Source organism: Bos mutus, chromosome 7 (assembly GCF_027580195.1).
Source record: "Bos mutus isolate GX-2022 chromosome 7, NWIPB_WYAK_1.1, whole genome shotgun sequence".
Classification (NCBI taxonomy): Eukaryota; Metazoa; Chordata; class Mammalia; order Artiodactyla; family Bovidae; genus Bos; species Bos mutus.
In genome coordinates, this window is record NC_091623.1 from 79,026,687 (window position 1) to 79,042,593 (window position 15,907).

The window sequence follows — 15,907 nt, forward strand, 5'->3', positions numbered from 1 at the left end:
TAGAAATATTTATAGATATGTGTATACACAGGTATCACACGTGTGTATTTCCTTGTTGTGTCAGCTGAGAGGACCTGGAAGCAATGGCACTCCAGTAGCAAAGAGCACACAACCAGTGCTCACATCATGGTTTCGTTCTCCAGTGGAAGCAACCATGGCTGCTGGGATAAATGGTTGAGTCAAAGGCTAGGGTGGAAAGCCTACAAGATGAGCCTGGAGCATCTTTTAGTTCCAGAGAGTAAGGAAATGTGTTTTTAGAATTGATGGGGGTGAGTGGTTGCTTCCCTGGTGATCCATTGGTTAAGATTTCCCCTTCCAGTGGAGGGGGTGCAGCTTCAGTCCCTCGTCAGGGAGCGAAGAACCCACATGCCTCGTGGCCAAAAAACCAAAACGTAAAACAGAAGCAATGTTGTAACAAATTCAATAAAGACTTCATAAATGGCCCACATAAAAATTCTAAAGTAAAAAATTTTTTTTTAAATTCAGGGTATTGTCAAAGGAACACAGGAGCCAACTTGGCACACTGGGACAACTGAAGCCAAAAAACACAAAGGAGGATGGGGTTATGACCCAGTGTATAAAATAAATATACTGATAAATGGGAGAAGAGAGAAGCATCTTATGCAGAATTACTCCAGATGATTTACACAGGTGCTCTGCCCTCAAGGATAGGGAGCACGACTACCCATTGTTTAAGCTGTCGACTGCTGATAGTGACTTCCTTCCAGAGAGTACAGTGTGGAAAGGTGTGTGGGGGGGGAGAGTAACTTTAGAATGGAAAAACATGACAAACACTACCCCAGCCAGGTGATCAAGGACACCACCGACAGTGATAAGTGATCTTGATCGTATTACCCTTGATATGTTGTAATGAAAATGATACTTTATGTCAGTGGTCTTCCTTCCCCAAATCCAGAATCCGAGTCTAGTCATAAGAAAATCAGCGGGACTTCCCTCGTGGTCCAGTAGTTGGAAATCTGCCTGCCAATGGAGGGCACACAGGTTTGATCCCTGGTCCAGTAAGATTCCGCATGCCACAGAGCGACTAGGCCCGTGTGGCACAATTGCTGAAACCCAAACGCTCTAGAACCTGTGCTCTGCAACAAGAGAAGGCACCGCAAGGAGAAGCCCGCACACCACAACCAGAGAGTAGCCCTGAGCTTGCCGCAACTAGAGAAAGCCCACAAAAGCACGAAAGAGCACGAAAGACCCAGCACAGCCAAAAAGAAAGTAAGCAAGAAAGAAGTAACCAACACATAGCTGATGTATTTTTTTAAAAAAATTTAAAATAGCAAATTCCAATAGAGTGTATCTTAGAAAACACCTGAACAGTGCTTCTCAAATTTGTTGAGGTCATCACATACAAGAAAAGTTGGAGAAACTGTCGCAACCAAGGGGAGCCTAAGAAACATGACTATAAATGTAATATGGTATCTTCAATGAGATCTTGGAGCAGGAAGAGGACATTAGGTAAAAACAAATCTGAATAAAATACAGTTTTAGTTAAAAATAATGTATTAGTATTGGTTCAGTAATTGCAGTGTAATAAATGTACCATGCTAATTGAAGTTGTTGATACTAGGTGCAGGTAGATGGGCACGCGATATCTTTGCAATTTTTCTGTAAATCTAAAAATGTTCTTTAAAATAGTCTTTTTTCAAAAAAGGGGAAATAAAGGTTATGTGGGGGGAGCCAAGAGGAGGCAGCTTTTGAAAAGCTGGAGTCTAAGTAGCCCTGGTTCATGGAGGTTGAGCAGGGGTAGTTTCGAAGGCACGTGCTTTCCTCCTACTGGTTTCCTCTACTTGCCTGTCTAGCCCTCAGTTCCAGCCCAGGTTCTGTGACTCTAGAGTTCAAACAGAGAGGCTTCAGGCTGGGGCAGGAGATGTTTGGCAGTATCTAAAGATATTTTTGGAGAAGGCAATGGCATCCCACTCCAGTACTCTTGCCTGCAAAATCCCACAGACGGAGGAGCCTGGTAGGCTGTAGTCCACGGGGTCGCGAAGAGTCGGACACGACTGAAGCGACTCAGCAGCAGCAGCAGCAAAGATATTTTTGGTTGTCGCAACTGAGATGATAACAGGCATGCAGTTGGTAAGAGGCCATCAATGTTATCCAAATCCTACAGGACAACCCCACCCCCAACAAATAATTATCCAGCCTCAAGTTCTATAAGAGATGGGAATACCAGACCAGCTTACCTGTCTCCTGAGAAACCTGTATGCAGGACAAAAAGCAACAGTTAGAACTGGACATGGAACAATGGACTGGTTCAAAATTGGGAAAAGGGTACGTCAAGGCTGTATATTGTCACCCTGCTTATTTAATTTATATGCAGAGTACATCTTGTGAAATGCTGGACTGGATGAATCCCAAGCTAGAATCAAGCTTGCCAAGAGAAATAACAACCTCAGATATCCAGATGATGCTGCCCTAATGGCAGAAAGTGAAGAGGAACTAAAGAGCCTCTTGATGAAAGTGAAAGAGGAGAGTGAAAAAGCTGGCTTAAAACTCAACATTCAAAAAAACAAAGATCCCATCACTTCATGGCAAATAGATGAGGAAACAGTGACAGACTTTATTTTCTTGGGCTGCAAAATCACTGCAAATGGTGACTGCCGCCATGAAATTAAAAGATGCTTGCTCCTTGGAAGAAAAGCCATGAGAAACCTAGACAGTGTATTAAAAATCAGAGACATCACTTTGCCAACAAAGGTCCGTCTAGTCAAAGCTATGGTTTTTGGTAGTCCTGTATGGATGCTGGGCTTAGTGCAGGTACTTCCAAATCAGAGGGATCCTCCCTGGCCTGAGGGTGGAAGGGACAGTCAAAGAGAGACTAAGTCAAAGAGAGACTATCGTTTTTTTCCCCCATTTAAGTGAGACTATCTAATTGGATTACTCACATGGGTGATGTTTGGTTTCAGAATTTCAGGACGAAGTACAGGAGGCTTCTAGGAAGAAGCTGCAGCAGGAGAGCCCAGAAGCTTCAGACAAGACACAAAGCAAGGAGTACTGGGGGCCAGCGGAAATGGCTGCCCTGTGGACACTGACAGAGCATCCAAAGGCTACAGGACAGGACTACTCCACTTTGAGAAGAAATCTTATTACTTTGGGTCTGGAGCAGGGCCAGTACCAGTCCTCCTGGAGGTTGAGGACTCTTTAGGAAGAGCAGCCAGGCAAGTTTGAGATGGCAGAATCCCCCAGAATCCACAAACCATAGAGATGAGATGGTGGGTCTATTCTTAAGTATTTGTTGGGTTTGTTACTTTCACTAGAGAGCCAGTTGCCAGCTGCAGGGACTCCCTGAGGCCACGTCACAAGTCCCATCTCCTCAGGCCATGGCTGTGAGAGAGCAGGTCTCCTTTGCACCCAGAAGTAGGTTGGAGGCTTAGCCTTGGATTGAACTGGTTCTTCTGGACCTTCCTATGCTCTTCTGGGAAACTTTCCATCCAGCATGCAATTCAGGTGCGTAGTGGAGTTTGATGGCAGAAGAGGAAAAGGAACCATATGAGATACTGTGGTCAGCCCTGACATTGAGTGTATCAGGTGTAATAACCAGGTGTAATGTCTGGGTTAAACCAGAGAAACAGAACTAGTAGGAGATATATTATTTATATATATGTGAAATTGACTCATGTAATTCTGGAGGCAGGCAAGTCCCAAGATCTGAAGAGTGAGTCATCAAGCTGGAGACCCAGGAGAGCTGATGTTTTTATTTTGTTCTGAGTTCAAAGGCCTGAGAACCAGCAAGCCAGTGTTGGAGTTCCAGTCCAAAGGCTGGCAGGCTCAAGACACAGGAAGAGCCAGTGTTGCAGTTCAAGTCTGCAGGCAGGAAAAAACAGGTGTCCCAATTCAAAAGCAGCCAAGCAAGAAGAATTCTCCCTTACTAGGGGGAGAACTTTCTGTTAGATTCAGGCCTTCAACTGATTGGATGCGGTTCACCCATATCAGGGAGCACAATCTGCTTGATCAGTCTGCTGCTGCTGCTGCTAAGTCACTTCAGTCATGTCCGACTGTGTGACCACATAGATGGCAGCCCACCAGGCTCCCCTCTCCCTGGGATTCTCCAGGCAAGAATACTGGAGTGGGTTGCCATTTCCTTCTCCAATGCATGCATGCATGCTAAGTCGCTTCAGTTGTGTCCGACTCTGCGACCCTATGGACAGCAGCCCACCAGGCTCTCCTGTCCATGGGATTCTCCAGGCAAGAATACAGGAGTAGGTTGCCATTTCCTTCTCCCACTTGATCAGTCTACCAATATAAATATTAATCTCATCTAAAAACACTCTCACAAACACAACCAGAATGATGTTTGACCAGAATGTCTGAGCTCCCTATGGCCTAGATCAGATCAATCCATAAAATTAACTGTCACTTTAGGATTCCTGAGCTACCAGCTCTGCCAGGGAACTGGTGGATCTAGTAAGGCAAGGTGCCTTGTCCACCTCATTGGACCTCACCCTACTCATCAGCAATCTCTCTTCCTGAGCAGACCTAAAAGGAAATACAAAGTTTCTCTGCATTTTTGACTCTGGCAGCCATGGAATTGCACTTTGCTCAAACTCCTACTATCAGAGTCCTTAACTGGCTGAGGGCCCCAGCTGCCACACTTAAAATCCATCATATGCTTTACTGAGAGCACCCCTCCTGTGGGTTGCTCTAGTCCTCCACCCAGAAAGGACTCCTTTTTTGGCACCCAAACATCTCTCTCCATCTCACTTGTGGTCAGACTTTCGTGGAAATATGACAACTCTCCCTACCTCTTCTGGCTCCCTCCCTATTTCAGGGGTTTCCCCCAATAAGATAATTGTGCAGTTAATCATCTCTTAGTATCCACTTGTCCAAGGATCTAGACTGACACACTGACTTCTCCTCCTTCAAAGAGGCAGCGTTATCTAGAAAGAGCACACATTTCAGAGTCAGACAGACCTGGACTGCAACCTGAACTCCCCCCACTTACCTGCTGTGTATCATCTTATTTGAGTCACAGTGTCTCTGAACTTCAGTTTGGCCAGAGTTGTTGAATGATTAAATAAAACGTTAAAAGATAAGAAACTTGAAATCCAAATTTCTTTCTATAATTTAATATCTTAGTCTATTTGGGCTGCAATAACAAAAAGATCATAAATTTTTTGTTGTTCATTCGCTAAGTTCTGTCCGACTTCTTGTGACCCCATGGACTGCAGCACCCTGGGCTTCCCTGTCCTTTACTGTCTCCCGGAGTTTGCTCAAACTCATGTTCATTGAGTCAGTGATGCCATCCAACCATTTCATGCTCTCTCACCCTCTTCTCCTCCTGCCCTCAATTTTCCCCAGCATCAGGGTCTTTTCCAAGCAGTCGGCTCTTCCCATCAGGTTTCCAAAGTATTGGAGCTTCAGCTTTAGCATCAGTCCTTCCAGTGAATATACAGGGTTGATGTCCTTTAGGATTGACTGGTTTGATCTCCTTGCTGTCCAAGGGACTCTCAAGAATCTTCTCCAGCACCACAGTTCAAAAGCATCAATTCTTCAGCACTCAGTCTTCTTTATGGTCCATCTCTCACATCCGTACATCACTACTGGAAAAACCATAGCTTTGATTAGACGGACCTTTGTTGGCAAAGTGATGTCTTTGAGTTTTAATACGCTGTCTAGGTTTCTCATGGCTTTTCTTCCAAGGAGCAAGCATCTTTTAATTTCATGGTGGCAGTCACCATTTGCACTGATTTTGGAGCCCAAGAAAATAAAAGTCTGTCACTGTTTCCTCATCTATTTGCGATGAAATGATGGGATCTTCATTTTCTGAATGATGAGTTTTAAGCCAGGTTTTTCACTCTCCTCTTTCACTTTCATCAAGTGGCTCTTTAGTTCCTCTTTACTTTCTGCCATTAGGGTGGTATCATCTGCATATCTGAGGTTGTTGATATTTCTCTTGGCAAGCTTGATTCTAGCTTGGGATTCATCCAGCCTGGCATTTCACATGATGTACTCTGCATATAAGTTAAATAAGCAGGGTGACAATATACAGTCTTGATGTACTCTTTTCCCAATTTTGAACCAGTCCATTGTTCCATGTCCAGTTCTAACTTTTGCTTCTTGACCTGCAAACAGGTTTCTCAGGAGAAAGGTGAGGTGGTCTGGCATTACCATCTCTTTAAGAATTTTTCACAGTTTGCTGTGATCCTTGCAGTCAAAAGCTTTAGTACATAGTAAAGCTTAACCAACAAACATTTGTTTCTCACAGTTCTAGAGGCTAGAAAGATCAAGGTGCCAGCAGATTTGTTGTCTGGTGAGGGTCCTCTTCCTGGTTCATAGGTTGTTATCTTCTGGCTGTGCCCTCACGTGTCAGAGGGACAAGGGAGCTCTCTGGGCCCTCTTTTATATGGGCACTAATCCCATTATTCAGGGTTCCACTCTCATGACCTAATCACCTCCCAAAGGCCGCCATCTCCTAATGCCATCACATTGGGGGTTATGATTTCAATATACGAATTTTGGAGGAGGGGGACACAAACATTCAGCCTATAGCACTGAGCTACAGGTGTTGTACTACTACTGTCAATTTTGATAAATGCACCATGGTTATGTAAGATATTGACCTTGGAGGGAGGTGGGCAAGGGGTCTGTAGAAACTTTCTATAATATCTTTATAATTTTCCTATAAACATAAAATATTCCCAAAGGGAAAAAAATTAAAGAGGTTACAAATGAGTGATGTAGTAGTTGCTCAATAAGTGACAGAATCCTGACAGCACTGAGAACTGCCTCTGCTACTGCATCTGCCCGAGCCATGGCCCCTCACCCACAAATCAGGTTTGGTGTGGACTCCCCAAGCTGTGATATTGGAAAGAGAGAGGTATCATTTTATTTAATAGAAAGGTCACTATTTGGTTGTCTGATAGTTCAGCACTGAGTATTTGCTCACCGAGGAAGGGAGGAAGAAGTTTGTCCTTGATAACTATCCCCAGTGTCCCTGCATCACAGAGGCCTCCCTGACTCCTATTCTAGAGTTCACAGGCATGCGTCTGGACGAATACGGGGAAGTCCTGTTTATTGTCTCTCCCCTGCCCCCATCCCTCTAGAACATCGTCCTCCTGGGCTCAGAGCTGAGGTGTCACTATTATAGCCTCAGTGCCCAGGACGGTGCCTGCTGCCTTGTAGTTTTTATGGAATTGAAGTCCCCTGGTGTGGGTTCCAGCCCCCAAGTTCAGCCACTGTTTTGGGGCCTCCTCTGCCCTGCAGGCTGGTGTCTTGTTCACCTATCCTGCCCTGAAGACCTAGCGCCACCCTTCCCCCATACCTGGGCTCCATCTTTGTTCACTGGCTCTTTCCACCTGTCTGCCAGCAGCCTGCCATGCTCCCTGCCAGCCTTAATTCTGCTTCATTTAAGCTCATTTGTACAATTTCCTTTTAAAGAACTCCTCTGAAGAGCAGCACCTGTTCTGGGAGGCCCAGCTCCCTTTTCCTAATCAGCCCAGAGCCTTGTAGAGGAGGTACCCCTGACATGGCAGTTTTCTCCCCTCTGGGAACTAGCTGGAGCAGAGCCCAGTTTGCAGGCCCAACAGCAGGTATTTCCTGGGAAGCCTCTGCCAGGACAGTAGCAAGCCTGAAGAGACTCAGAGATGCTCAGTTCCTGCCGGGCTTGGGGTCGGTAGACATTCTGTGAAAATTCTGAATTTAAGAAGACGGAAGGCCAAAGTGCTATAGGAGCTGACCCGCCTCCTGAGGCGAATTTTCCCCCCTCACAGCTACGACGCACCCTGTGTCCTCACTGCGGGGCTTTAGACCTCAGACTGCCCTGAGGGCTACAACCCAGGATGAGGGTCTGTTCTACTCGGGAAATTGGAGTGAGAAGGAAGTTTGGGAGAGGTGTCCTTGCCCCAGGGAATATTTTCATTTCACCCTGACAGCTGGCAAAACCAGAAGGCCTCATCGACATAAATTTTTGCCCAACCAGAACTACCCTTTCTGTGCACTGTTCTAGAATCTCATCTCAGCATGAGGAGACCAGACTCTGCTAAGCACATTTTCACATCCTCCTCTCACTTTTGTGCTGCAGAAAACTCATTAGCACATTTAATTCCTCTTAGTTTTCACAGAAATGAAACCAAAGAGGGAAGTGGGGGAGGCAGAAACAGAAGGGCCCAGGAGACTCACCTCGAAGAGGAGAAATTCCTGGGAATGGGTCAGCCGGGGTCATAGGACGAACTCTGGCCTCAGCTAGATGAGGTCTGAGTCCCATCTCCACCATTAATTCACTGCAACCACAGGCAAGTGGCTGAATCTCTTGGAGCCTTGGTTTGCACATTTCTAAAGTAGAACTTTTAATACCTGGCTGCTGAGAATAAACGAGATAACATCAGTATCTGGTATAGTACATGGTATTTGATACATAAGGAGTACCCAATAAATAGTAGCTTTCATTACCATTGAAAGGCTTCAAAACAGTGAATGAGGTCACCTTTATCTTTTTTTTAAATTATGTGACTCTATATGAAATGTCCGGAATAGGTAAATCTATAGAGACAGAAAGTCGTGGCCAGCAACAGTGGGGAGAGGGAATGGAGGGTGATTGCTGACGGATATAGTTTCTTTTGGGGATGATGAAAATGTTGTAAATCTGATTGTAGTGAATATATCGTAACTCTGTGGATATACTTAAAAGCCATTGAATTATATCCATTAAATGGGTGAACTACTTTGGCCACTTGATGCGAAGGACTGACTCATTTGAAAAGACCCTGGTGCTGGGAAAGATTGAAGGCAGGAGGAGAAGGGAACGATAGAGTATGAGATGGTTGGATGGCATCGCTAACCCGACGGACATGAGTTTGAGCAAGCTCCGGGAGTTGATGATGGACAGGGAAGCCTGGCGTGCTGCAGTCCATGGGGTCTCAAAGAGTCGGGCATGACTGAGCGACTGAACTGAACTGATGTGATGGGTGAAATATATCTCAATAAATCTATTACAAACATGCATTTGGATGACACATTAGAGTGATGAAAGACAAAATATTAGAACTTTTAAAGTAAACTTTTTGCTTTCTTTTTGGATTGGAGACCACTTTTATCTTACCTCAGAGAGTGTCACATTACCTCATTATGTCAACAATTCTAACCTAAAAGTCTACTGGATCTCTCTGAGGATCTGGAGGACCTCACAGATAGGCCTTGTAGAGAAATACAGGCCATTTCCACAACTACACAAGAGGGACTTGGCCTCAGACCTTGAACTCACTGACTTTTTTTAAAGACAAAATTTCTAGTATTTATCTATTTTGGGCTGCATTGGGTTTTAGTTGCAATATGTGGGCTTCTCACTATTTGTGGTGTTCAGGCTTGGCTGCCCCGTGGCATGTGGGATATTAGTTTCCTGATCAAGGATTGAACTCATGTCTCCTGAATTGCAAGGCAGATTCTTAACCACTGGACCATCAGGGAAATCAGGAACTCACTGACTTTTTAAACTAAATGCTATTAGCTAGACTGTCCTCCATATAACATTTGTATTGGTCTAGATTAAAAAGCAAAACAAAAGCAAACCCTCCACAACAACAAAGAAAAAAATGTGTGTTTTCAGGGCTCTGAGAATGTGGCACAGAGAACTGGGGCTGTGTTCCAACCTTATAGGTTTCAGGGTGTGTCTCCTCCTGTGTAGTCTCTATCTGGGAGTTGACATGGAGGTGGCTTTCTAGTGCAAAGGAAAGTTGATGGCAAGAGTTGAACACAAGAAAAATGTAGGGCTTAGAATTAAGTATTGCATTAAGAAAGTAAACTGTCTAAGGAGAATGATTTAGAACACATTCTAGATTCCCAAACTAGAGCCATGATCCTCACCCTGGCCACCCACTAGAATCACCTGTGGAGCACTAAAAATGATGGGGCCTGGGTCCACCTCCAGGGCTTCTGATTGAGTTGGTTGGCATAGTACCTGGGTCACCAGGATTTAAAATCTCCCCAGGTAATACCAGTGAGCAGCCATAGTTGAGAATCCCAGGTCTAGAGTGTTCTAGGCCTCAGTTTCTTTGGTCCAGGAACAAATTTACAAAGGATTGTAGTAGGTGGGACAGGGCAAGATGATCTTCCTCCTCTACGGGAATAGTGCACATTTCAGAAGACAGGTTAATTGTGTGTGAAACAGCAGGACCCTAATGATCCTTACCCCCCATGTCTTCTGCCTGCCTGTTGTCTGTGGACAACTTTAATCAAAGAATAAGTTTAATTACTGCAAGGAGATCCAACCAGTCCATTCTGAAGGAGATCAGCCCTGGGATTTCTTTGGAAGGAATGATGCTAAAGCTGAAACTCCAGTATTTTGGCCACCTCATGCGAAGAGTTGACTCACTGGAAAAGACTCTGATGCTGGGAGGGATTGGGGGCAAGAAGAGAAGGGGAGGACAGAGGATGAGATGGCTGGATGGCATCACCAACTCAATGGACATGAGTCTGAGTGAACTCCAGGAGTTGGTGATGGACAGGGAGGCCTGGCGTGCTGCGATTCATGGGGTCGCAAGGAGTCGGACAGGACTGAGCGACTGAACTGAACTGAAGTTTAATTAAAGAAGTGAGAAATGTGGAAACAAAGGAAAATTAGAGAAGTGAGAAATGTGGAAACAAAGGAGACTAAATAATAATAATGCAGTCATTAAGCATAGTCAAGGACCTTTAGTTCTTTCTCAAGGGCTGTAGATAATATTCTGAGCCACATCATGTGAGCTGTCTTATAGATACCAAAACCCCAGGTGGAGAAGTTAGCTATATGATGACCAGACTGTACCCAGGACTTGAGCTGCCACAATTCTGAGAATTGACTGCAAAGAAATGGGAACAAGTGGACTCTGGAACTGAAGATTAACTGTCCCTAAAACAATCAAGAGATGCTGGTCAGACCACTGGTGACCAATTTGAAGACGACTGTTAGAGATGATTGTGCTGTTTCTGCATGTGACGCCCTCCCGCCTCCCCCATCTTTCTATAAAAGCTCTCACCCCTGCTTGTCAGGGGTGGTGAATCAGCCTTTGGACAGATGTCTGCCATCCTTTCCCCCCAGTTGCCAATATCTGAAATAAAGCAAACTTTCCTTTCCACCAACCTGGCCTGTTTATTGGCTTTGGGGCGGCAAGCAGCCAGACCCTCCCACACACACCTTTTGGTAACATGTGTATAAGGGCCAGTCTTTACCGAGGAATGGAAGTGATCAAGTTTAGTTAAAGTAGGAAATGTCATGGCTCCAGACAAAAAGCCTAAACAGTGAAGGCAAGACTGGTAGCAATCGTGGAGGGCCATGTCATAGCTTAATGGCTTTCATGCCCCACTGTACATCCAGAGGGTGCCCTGGAGAAGGGGACCCCAGGGAGGAAGGGAGTAGGCTGGAGGGGCACCGGGCAGCGTGTTCTCCTGGACTGCTTTGTTGCCCTGGTCTCAGAAAAGCTCCAGTCCTGGGCTTCCCTCTCCCTTGAACACTTTAGGGCCTTTTTAGGAGATGGGATCACTCCCCTCACCAACTCTGGGGGTTCCATGGGAGTTGGCAGGGCAAGGGAAGGAGGGAAGGTTAGTTTGGACTTTGAAATGCGGGTGAGCTGTCTGGCAGAAGTCATCAGGGTGTCTTGGAATGTTACTTGGGTGGGATGCTGGAAGTCCAAGAAGTTCTTCTTTGGTGTTCCAGTATTTCTTTCAGAATCCTCTATGATGCTGACTGGTTAAAAAAAAAAAAAAAAGAAAAATATTCAAGTCAGAAGTCAGTGGATTGGACTACAACAAAGATCTCATACAAGCTCAAGAAATGATCAGTAGTCAGATCCGGCCAATGCACTAAGAGCTAATAATTTGGATTGAAGGGGGCCACAGAGACAGGCTGATTTGTTTCCAGTTACTCTTTTCTACTGTGACAAGTGAAGAAAAAAATGAGCAGCAACAGCTGCAACTCATAGAAGTCAAAGATGGTAGATTAAAATGGCCTTCTCAAAGGATAGATGTGTGAGTGCATGTCCAACTCTTTGTGACTCAATGGACTGTGTCCTGCCAGGCTCCTCTGTCCGTGGGATTCTCCAGGCAAGAATAGTGGAGTGGGTAGCCTTTACCTTCTCCAGGGGATCTTCCCACCCAGTGATCAAAACCTGCATCTCCTGTGTATCTCCTGCATTGCAGGTGGATTCTTAGCCACTGGGCCACCAGGGAAGCCCCCAAAGGACAGGTGGTAATCTCCAAATTGCCGACAGTTAATGAAAGGGGGGCTGCTTTACGGTGCTGAGAATGAGTGGAAAAGGTTCCACAGATTGTTGGCACAGAACATGTAGAATAAATTTTGGCCCTGAATCCAAAATGAGTCTTCTCTCTCAACTGTAATATTAAAAAGAAGAAATTTTCATTATAGTGTTTGGTTTGTATTTACTTCCTGTGGAAGCTTCTACTGAGGTTATCAACCATTCTGGGGGAAATGATTGTGGACATAATGATCATTACAATGATCACTACACTTATTTTTTTAAGTAAGGAAGTGCTTCTATTGCTTAGAAAATCTCAAACATTCTGGACTGAATTCTTAAAATGTATGTCAGTATGCTCTCATAAAACACATAAAGTGAGACACTTATGTAATTAAAAAAATTTAGTAGCCACATTGAAAAATATATAAAGGCACAGTTGAAACTCATTTTCATAATATGTCTTACATAACTTGGGATGTCCAAGATACAGCATTTCAGTATAAATCAATGTATACATTTTCACTAATGCAGTATTGGAAATGACACATATACCCAGCACATGCACCACAACACAACAATACCTAATAGGATGCAATGCTAAGGAGAAATGTAGTCCTACCAAAACAGTACACTGCTTCAGTTTTTAAATTAACATTAAAAATTCACTGCAGTTTGTGAAGATAGATTCTGAGCAGCCACCTTTTGGTCATCAGTATATAATGAGCTTCCCAGGTGGTGCTTGTGTGTGGGTGATCAGTCACTAAATCGTGTCCAGCTCTTTGCGGCCCTATGGACTGTGGCCCGCCAGGCTCCTCAGTCTATAAGATTTTCCAGGCAAGAATACTGGAGTGGGTTGCCATTTCCTTTTCCAGGAGTCTTCCTGACCCAGGGATCAATCCCACGTCTCCTGCTTTGCAGGTGGATTCTTCACCTGCTGAGCCATGGCACAGTAGTAAGGAATCTGCCTGCCAATGCAGGAGGTGCAAGAGATTTGGGTTCGATCCCTGGGTTGGGAAGATGCTTTGGAGAAGGCAATGGCAAGACACTTCAGTATTCTTGCTTGGAAAATCCCACAGACAGAGGATCCTGGTGGGCCACAGTCCATGGAGTCACAAAGAGTCGGACACAACTGAGCAAACACTTAAGAGATATAGTGAGCACTTTGACTAAGGATTTGTGTATTTGGATAAAACTACCAGAGAATTGCTTGAGAACCTAGCAAATGGACCACAGTCCTGAAAATCCCTAGGCTGTTAAGGGGAGGATATATCTGAAAAGCCACCAAGTATCTGAAGGATGTCATTTTACAACCAAGATTACTTTACCCTCAAGGATCTCATTCAAAATTGATGGAGAAATCAAAAGCTTTACAGACAAGCAAAACTAAGAGAATTTAGCGCCACCAAACCAGATTTACAACAAATGTTAAAGGGACATCTATAGGCGGGAAATATAAGAGAAGGAAAAGACCTACAAAAACAAACCCAAAACAATTAAGAAAATGTCAATAATATCAGTAATTACTTAAAGTCAATGGATTAAATGCTCCAACCAAAAGACACAGATTGGCTGAATAGATACAAACACAAGACCCATATATATGCTGTCTACAAGAGACCCACTTCAGACCTAGACACGCATATCCTCTCACAAAGTGAGAGGATGGAAAAGTATATTCCATGCAAGTGGAAATCAAAAGAAAGCCAGAGTGACAATTTGCATATCAGACAGAATAGATGTTAAAACAAAAAATATTACAAGAGACAAGGAAGGATATTACATAATGATCAAGGGATCAATCCAAGAGGAAGACATAACAATTGTGAATATTTTATGTACCCAACATAGAGGCACCTCAATACATAAGGCAAACACTAACAGACATAAAAGGGGAAATTGATGGCAACGTAATAATAGTAGGGGACTTTAACACCCCACTTATACCAATGGACAGATCATCAAAACAGAAAATTAATAAGTAACACAAGCCTTAAATGACACACTAGACCAGGTATATCTAATTGATATTTTCAGGATATTCTAACCAAATGCATAAGAATACACTTTCTTCTCAAGTATACATGGAACATTTTCCAGGATTTGGGTCACAAATCAAGCCTCAGTAAATGTAAGAAAATTGAAATCATATCATGCATCTTTTCTGACCACAGTGCTATAAGATGATATCAATTACAGGAAAAAGACTATAAAAAACACAAACACATGGAGATTAAACAGTATGTTTCTAAAACACACGCAAATTACTGAAGAAATCAAAACGGAAATAAAAAAATTCCTAGAAACAAATGACTATGAAAACACGGTAACCCAAAACCTATGGGATTCAGCGAAAGTGGTTCTAAGAGGGAAGTTTCAGATCAGATCGACTCTTTGCGACCCCATGAATCGCAGCACGCCAGGCCTCCTTGTCCATCACCAACTCCCGGAGTTCACTCAGACTCACATCCATCGAGTCAGTGATGCCATCCAGCCATCTCATCCTCTGTCGTCCCCTTCTCCTCTTGCCCCCAATCCCTCCCAGCATCAGAGTCTTTTCCAATGAGTCAACTCTTTGCAAAAGAGTACTGGCCAAAGTACTGGAGTTTCAGCTTCAGCATCATTCCTTTCAAAGAAATCCCAGGGCTGATCTCCTTCAGAATGGACTGGTTGGATCTCCTTGCAGTCCAAGGGACTCTCAAGAGTCTTCTCCAACACCACAGTTCAAAAGCATCAATTCTTTGGCGCTCAGCCTTCTTCACAGTCCAACTCTCACATCCATACATGACCACAGGAAAAACCATAGCCTTGACTAGACGGACCTTTGTTGGCAAAGTAATGTCTCTGCTTTTGAATATGCTATCTAGGTTGGTCATAACTTTCCTTCCAAGGAGTAAGCGTCTTTTAATTTCATGGCTGCAGTCACGATCTGCAGCGATTTTGGAGCCCAAAAAAATAAAGTCTGACACTGTTTCCACTGTTTCCCCATCTATTTCCCATGAAGTGGTGGGACCGCATGCCATGATCTTCGTTTTCTGAATGTTGAGCTTTAAGCCAACTTTTTCACTCTCCTCTTTCACTTTCATCAAGAGGCTTTTGAGTTCCTCTTCACTTTCTGCCATAAGGGTGGTGTCATCTGCATATCTGAGGTTATTGATATTTCTCCCGGCAATCTTGATTTCAGCTTGTGCTTCTTCCAGTCCAGCGTTTCTCATGATGTACTCTGCATAGAAGTTAAATAAGCAGGGTGACAATATACAGCCTTGACGTACTCCTTTTCTTATTTGGAACCAGTCTGTTGTTCCATGTCCAGTTCTAACTGTTGCTTCCTGACCTGCATATAGGTTTCTCAAGAGGCAGATCAGGTGGTCTGGTATTCCCATCTCTTTCAGAATTTTCTACAGTTTATTGTGATCCACACAGTCAAAGGCTTTGGCGTAATCAATATAACAGAAATAGATTTTTTCTGGATCTCTCTTGCTTTTTCCATGATCCAGCGGATGTTGGCAATAGGACATAATTCACTAAGCAAGATACAAAAAGTGAAAACTGCAAAGGGAAAGTTTGATAAATTTGGCTATATTAATATCAGAAATACCTAATTCATCAAAAGGTGCCATATGTGTTCATGTTCTTCTTTTTCTCCTTCTTTCCACTTCCTCCCATCCCCTCTGTCCCTTCCTTTTCTGAAACACTCAGTACTAAAAGGTTAGGTGATGACAAGTCAG

At 44.0% G+C, this 15,907-nt stretch overlaps 1 long non-coding RNA gene across 7 annotated transcripts in view; it reads right to left on the bottom strand.

Moving 5' to 3' along the window:
- Positions 1-1,032: 1,032 nt before the first annotated feature.
- LOC138988535 (uncharacterized) overlaps positions 1,033-15,907 on the bottom strand; it is a 79,048-nt gene continuing 64,173 nt past the window's right edge. For 3 of the 7 annotated variants that reach the window (XR_011464804.1, XR_011464808.1, XR_011464806.1), the window contains one exon: positions 1,033-11,671. This is a non-coding gene — a long non-coding RNA (uncharacterized lncRNA). The remainder of the gene's footprint in view (positions 11,672-15,907) is intronic. The other 4 variants (XR_011464809.1, XR_011464807.1, XR_011464805.1 and 1 more) reach the window with 4 other exon arrangements.